Source organism: Balaenoptera acutorostrata, chromosome X (genome assembly GCF_949987535.1).
Source record: "Balaenoptera acutorostrata chromosome X, mBalAcu1.1, whole genome shotgun sequence".
NCBI classification, from domain to species: Eukaryota; Metazoa; Chordata; class Mammalia; order Artiodactyla; family Balaenopteridae; genus Balaenoptera; species Balaenoptera acutorostrata.
Genome location: NC_080085.1, coordinates 35,669,654 through 35,675,653, shown reverse-complemented (window position 1 = coordinate 35,675,653; position 6,000 = coordinate 35,669,654).

Here is a 6,000-nt window from a genome sequence, read left to right as displayed (position 1 = left end):
GGCCCCCAACCAAGTTAGGGGTGGGCGTGTCCACAATGATCAGCCATTTGTAAGTCTGGCCTCTGTATCTTGGGGGAGGGAATAATCAGAACAGGGAGCAGACCTGGATGGAGTGAGTCAGCAGCAGGGCCCGCGCTGCAGCCCCGAGAGGTACCTCCCGTCCGCTGTGGGAGCCCTGGGTGTTCCTCACAGTATCGTGAGGCAGGGCTGCGGCTCTGAGGTCCGGCTGCGTGTTGTTTAATGACTGCCCTGGTCCCTGCAAGGGACACTGACTGAGCATCTTCTGGGGCTGATGAACCAGCGAATGCAGGCGGCAGCCGAGGCGCAGGTACCGCTAGCGGTGGAGAAGATGGAGTAACCCACCAATGCCTACTCTCAAGCCCACGGAGAACTACAGGTAGAAGAGGCTGTGTGTGAGCTTAATGCTGATGGACCAGACAGACGCCACCACAGCCAGGACAGCCCTGTGAAAAGGCAGCAGATGGAAAGAGCCCAACCCCATCTCCAGAGGAACCCCCATTCTCCAGTCATAGGGAAATCAAGAGCCTTGGCAATGGTCTCAGAGCTGCCCCTTTCCCCGTGGAGCCTGCTGGAAATAGCAATTTCGGCCCATCTTTCTAGGCAGTGACAGACACAGAGCACAGCACGGTGGCTGTGATGGGGACCTGACCTGCTCCTCATTCTCACCCCCAGCCTGCAACCCAGTCCCTGCTCCCCAGGCTTTCCAGGCGCAATTCCCCAGCCTCCCGCAACCCCCCTTCTTCTCTTTCCCCGGAGCCATCTCACTACTACGCTTGAGCTTCCGGAGAAATCATTAAAGCTGAGACCGGCCACACATACCGGTCAGCCACGCTCCTAAAACCCAATGACAAATTTGATGCGTAGGCACCGTCCAGGCACTCTCTGGGGTGAGGGATGGCGGAGTCCCTAGTTTTCATGGGTCACCCAGATAAAAACCCCAATGATTTCTGGTTTCTTATGAGTAAATGCTTTTTAGTATATGTGGGTCCGGCTATCTTTTTCAGTAGGAAATCTCGTTTTGCTAACTTTCAAAAGTGTATGATAAAACCTTCCACGGCTTGGAAGAAGTAAGTTTTGGAAAGCAAAGGGGAGAAGGGGGGGGTGGGAGAGAGAGGGGGGGAGAGAAATCTCACTTCCTGAGAGAGACTTCGTCAACACCCCAAACAAAATCTAGACCCTCGGTTATACTCTCTTAGCTTCCGCATCCGGCATTTTCCCTCCAGAGCATTTATCTCAATTTGTAATTATGTATTTACTTATAAGGTAATTTGTTTTCTGGCTGAAGTTAGGAACGGTGCCTAACGGCTTAGGCACTCAATAAATATGTGTAAAATGAATTTATGAATTCTTCAAGGGAATGGTTCCAAAAACAAAGTTTTAAGAATTTGCAGGAGAGTGAGACCAGCTGCCGTGTACTCTCAAACCAATGCCAGTTATTGGTTGGGATTCTGCCCCAAAACAGAAGATCTGAGAGGAGGCTGGTACTGCCCTGAGCCCCAAATATGCACCCGAACGCCTCCTGCCCCTCGACCCAGCTGTCCCAGTTATCATAAACGGTGGAACGGATTTTCCCAAGACTTAGTAACCTAAAAAAAATAAAATAATTATGCTTACAGATTCTGCAGGTCAGGAATTCAGACAGCGGGGACAGCTTGTCTCTGCTTTGTGTTGTCTGGGCCCTCCTCGGGAAGACTCAGAGGCTGGGGGCTGGGGGATAACGTTGGTCATCGGCTGGGGGCCTCGGTTCCTCTCCCCATGAGCCTCACCATGTAGCCTCTCGCATGGGCTGGTTTGGATCTGCTCACAGCTCGTCAGCTGGGTTCTAAGGGAGAGCATCCCAGGTGGAAGCTGTATCGCCTTTTATGACCCAGCCTCAGAAGACAATTAGCATCATGTCTGACTCATTCTGTTCATGCAGGTAATTACAAAGTCCCACCCAGGATGGAGGAGGGGGACTCAGACTCCACCTGTTGATGGGAGGGTGTCATGGTTCTAGAAAAACAAGTAGGACCAGAAATATTGTTGTGGCCATTTTTGGGAAATAAAATCTGCCACGAGCCTGACACCAAAGTGCCAGTCCCAACCCTCGTGCCCTCAGATTCCCCATTCCCCACTCCCGCCCCGCTTCCTCTGCTCAGCTTTGCCTGAATGTTTACTGGCATCCATGGAAAGCCCTGGAAGGAGACTGGAGGACAGGAGGAAGGGAGAAGCCAGGGAATTCCTCCTCCTTGCTCTCTGCCTCAGTAGCTGGAGCACCTCTGTGGCCGCAGATCCCAGGGGACAGAACCGTCGCAGCTCCGGCTCCTGCCTGCTGAGCCCACTTCCGGACTCCACCGATCCAGCTCTTCCCCACCTCCCTCCAGCTTCAGGGGCAACAGACGCTTCCTGCACTTGCCTATCTCGGCGTTTTCCATCACATGTGTAAACAATTTTATGCATTAAGTTCCATCTGCTCCAAACACCTAGAGTAGTTCCTGTATCCTTGATTGGACTTTGACTGATATAACTAGCAAGGGCCAGCAAGTGCTTGCAGAAAAGCAGACAAGGTCACGGAGTGCATGTCAGAAACCCTAGAATCGAGTCTCAGCCCCATCGTCACTCAATTTGATTCACTCTGAAAAGTTTGTCTTTCTCCTGGATTCTAAAACAGCAAAATTAAACGAGTCTTTGGGACCCCTATGTTCATAGCCAGAATTTCCAATTTCCTTTTCAGACATTTAGAGTAGTTGTCTGACTTTGATAGCTCTTCACTTTCTTGAGTGTACTTTGGACCAACAGGACCCTCATTCACAAGGCCAGGAACCACAGAGCCAAAAATGTTGGCCAGATAATGAGTTACATGGTAGCTCACCTCCAAGATGGCCTCCACTGAGCCCCACCTCCCGTTATTCAGGCCCTTGTATATTCCTCCCCTGATCAACAGGATATTGTGGGAATGACAGAGTGTGACTTCCGAGGCTAGATTATCAAAGACGTTGTGGCTTGTGCCCTGCTCTCTCTTGGATCAACCTATCTGGGGTAAGCCAGCTGCCATGTTATAAGGACACTCTATGGAGAGCCCTATGGAGACGTCCATATGGTGAGGAACTGAGGCCTTCTGCCAACAGCCAGTGAGGAACTGAGGCCTATTGCCAATATCCATATAAGTGAGCCATCTTGGAAGTGGATCCTTCAGCCCCAGTCTAAGCCTTCGGATGACTGCAGCCCCAGCCAACATCTTAACTACAACCTCATGAGAAACCATGAGCCAGAACCAGGGAGCTAAGCTTCTCCTAAATTCTTGACCCAGAGAAACAGTGAGGTAATAAAGGTTTGTTGTTGTTTTAAGCCACTAAGTTTTGGTGTAATTCGATGTGCAGCAATAGATAACTAATACAGCACAGTAACATTATACTCTGAGAGCAGCTCTGCGGATAGAAACTCTGCTGTTGACCCCTGGGAGGTGGGCATCCCCACATCCAAAAGTGTATTCCAGGTAGATAGGACCAAAACTTTAACAACCTATGAAAGTACCAGAAGAAAACACAAACTAATTTTTTTACATGATTGGGGTAAAGAAAAAACTTCCTAGGCAAGCCATGAAGTCTAGAAGTCATGGAAAAGACGGACAGATTTGACAATGTAGAAGTAAAACCTTGTGTATGAAAAAAGACATCATGAACAATGTCTAAGATAAATGACAGACTGGGAGAAAATATGTGGAGGAGAAGGTGAAAGCACACACCACAATGCCACATGGAAGGGGTATGAAGAGCAGATTTTATTGGAAAATTTTTCAAGTAAATGCTCAGCAGGATGAGGTACATGGACCCTGTGCTCTCATCAGTCCACAGAAAGGAGCTGGGACTCTGGATGTAGGATGCACAGTGGGCTATGATCCACGAAGGGACCCTGCCCCTCCCCACTCTGGATGCTACCTTTCAACTGTGTAAGATTGGAGAGGCTTTACATACAGGGAACAGTCAAGACTTGGAGGTATGTGTGCTGGAGGAAGGGGAGCCCTCAGCCCAATGCAAAGTTGGGTTCAGTCACAGCCACTCCCACTAGGGGGAAGGTGGGAGTCCTCAGCCTGAGCAGGCAACAACAGAAGGGTTCCAGGAGTCATCATTGGACCATTCTGCTTGTCACTCCACAGAATGTTTGCAACATACATAACAGGCAAAATGTTACCATCTCTGATAAGCAAAGAGTTTCTGCAAATTAGAAAAAAAATAGTCCAATAAAATATAAGCAAAATAGGACTTCCCTGGTGGCGCAGTGGTTAAGAATCCGCCTGCCAATGCAGGGGACACGGGTTCGAGCCCCGGTCCGGGAAGATCCCACATGCCGCGGAGCAACTAAGCCCGTGCGCCACAGCTACCGAGCCTGCGCTCTAGAGCCCATGAGCCACAACTACCGAGCCCGTGTGCCACAACTACGGAAGCCCACGTGCCTAGAACCTGTGCTCCGCAACAAGAGAAGCCACTGCAATGAGAAGCCCACGCACCTCAACGAAGAGTAGCCCCTGCTCGCTGCAAATAGAGAAAGCCCGCGTGCAGCAACAAAGACCCAAGGCAGCCAAAAATAAATTTAAAAAATTAATTAATTTTTAAAAAATAAGCAAAATATAGGAACACAAATCACAGATGAAGTATACAAGACCCAAAAACATATGAAAAGATGCTCAATTTCACCCAATGATAAGAGTAATGCAAAATTAGGGACCTCCCTGGTGGTCCAGTGGTTAAGAATCCGCCTTCCAATGCAGGGGACACGGGTTCAAGCCCTGGTCAGGGAACTAAGATCCCACATGCCGCGAGGCAACTAAGCCCGCATGCCACAAACTACAGAGCCCACATGTGCTCTGGGGCCTACGCGCCACAACTACAGAGCCCACGCGCTCTGGAGCCCGTGCACCACAACTAGAGAGAAACCTGTGCACCGCAACAAAAGATCCCACATGCCGCAACTAAGACCCGACGCAGCCAAAAATAAAATTAAATAAAATTTTTAAAAAGGAGTAATGCAAAATAAAAACCAAAATGAAATACCATTTTTAACCTGATCCACTGGCAGAAAAATTGAAACAATTGACAATAGCTCATGTTGGTGGGAGGGTAAATTGGTTCAGCATTTTGGGGTAAAGCAACTTGGCAATATCTTTTACAACTGTAAGTGTGTAACTCCTCCTTGCTCAATATACCCTACAGAAATAAATCTTAAGGAAACACGAAAACTCAAGGGGACATGAACTAGTTCATTCCGAAAATATTTATTGCATGCTGTTCCAGGTACTGAGGGCTGTTCCAGGTGTTGGCACCTTTCCAGGTGCTAGGAGATGTAGCAGAGAAAAAACAAGTCCCTGGTCACATCCTAATGGAGGACACAAAAACCTGTGGGCAAATGAGGTACCATTACACTCACCAGGGATGCTACAAGTAAAAAGACTGACAATGTTGAGTGCTGATAAGAATATGGAGCAACCAGAACTCTCATATTTTGCTGGCGGGCATGTAAAACAATTTGTCAGTTTCCTATAAAGCGAAATATACACTTATCATATAACCCTGTATTAGCATTCAGATATTTACCCAGAAGAAAGGAAAACATATGACCACAAATCCTTGTAGATGAACATTCATAGCACTTTTATTCATAATAGCCCCAAGTATAACCGACCCAAATGTCCATCAGCAGAAGCATAGACAGATTGTGATATATCCATACAATGATAGACCACGCAGCAATAAAAAGGAATTAACTATAGGTACACGCAACATGGATGAACCTCAAAAATATGCTGAACAAAATATTACGCAGTCACATGAGTGCATCCTATATGATTCTACTTATATGAAACACCAGAAAAGACAAAAACTGATCTCTAATGGTAAAGAAAATCAGTGCTTGCCTGGGGCTGGGGGTGGGAGGAGGGGATTGACTGCAAAGGGGGCACAAGGAAAATCTAGGGTGAAAATGTTCTAGACTTTGATTATGGTG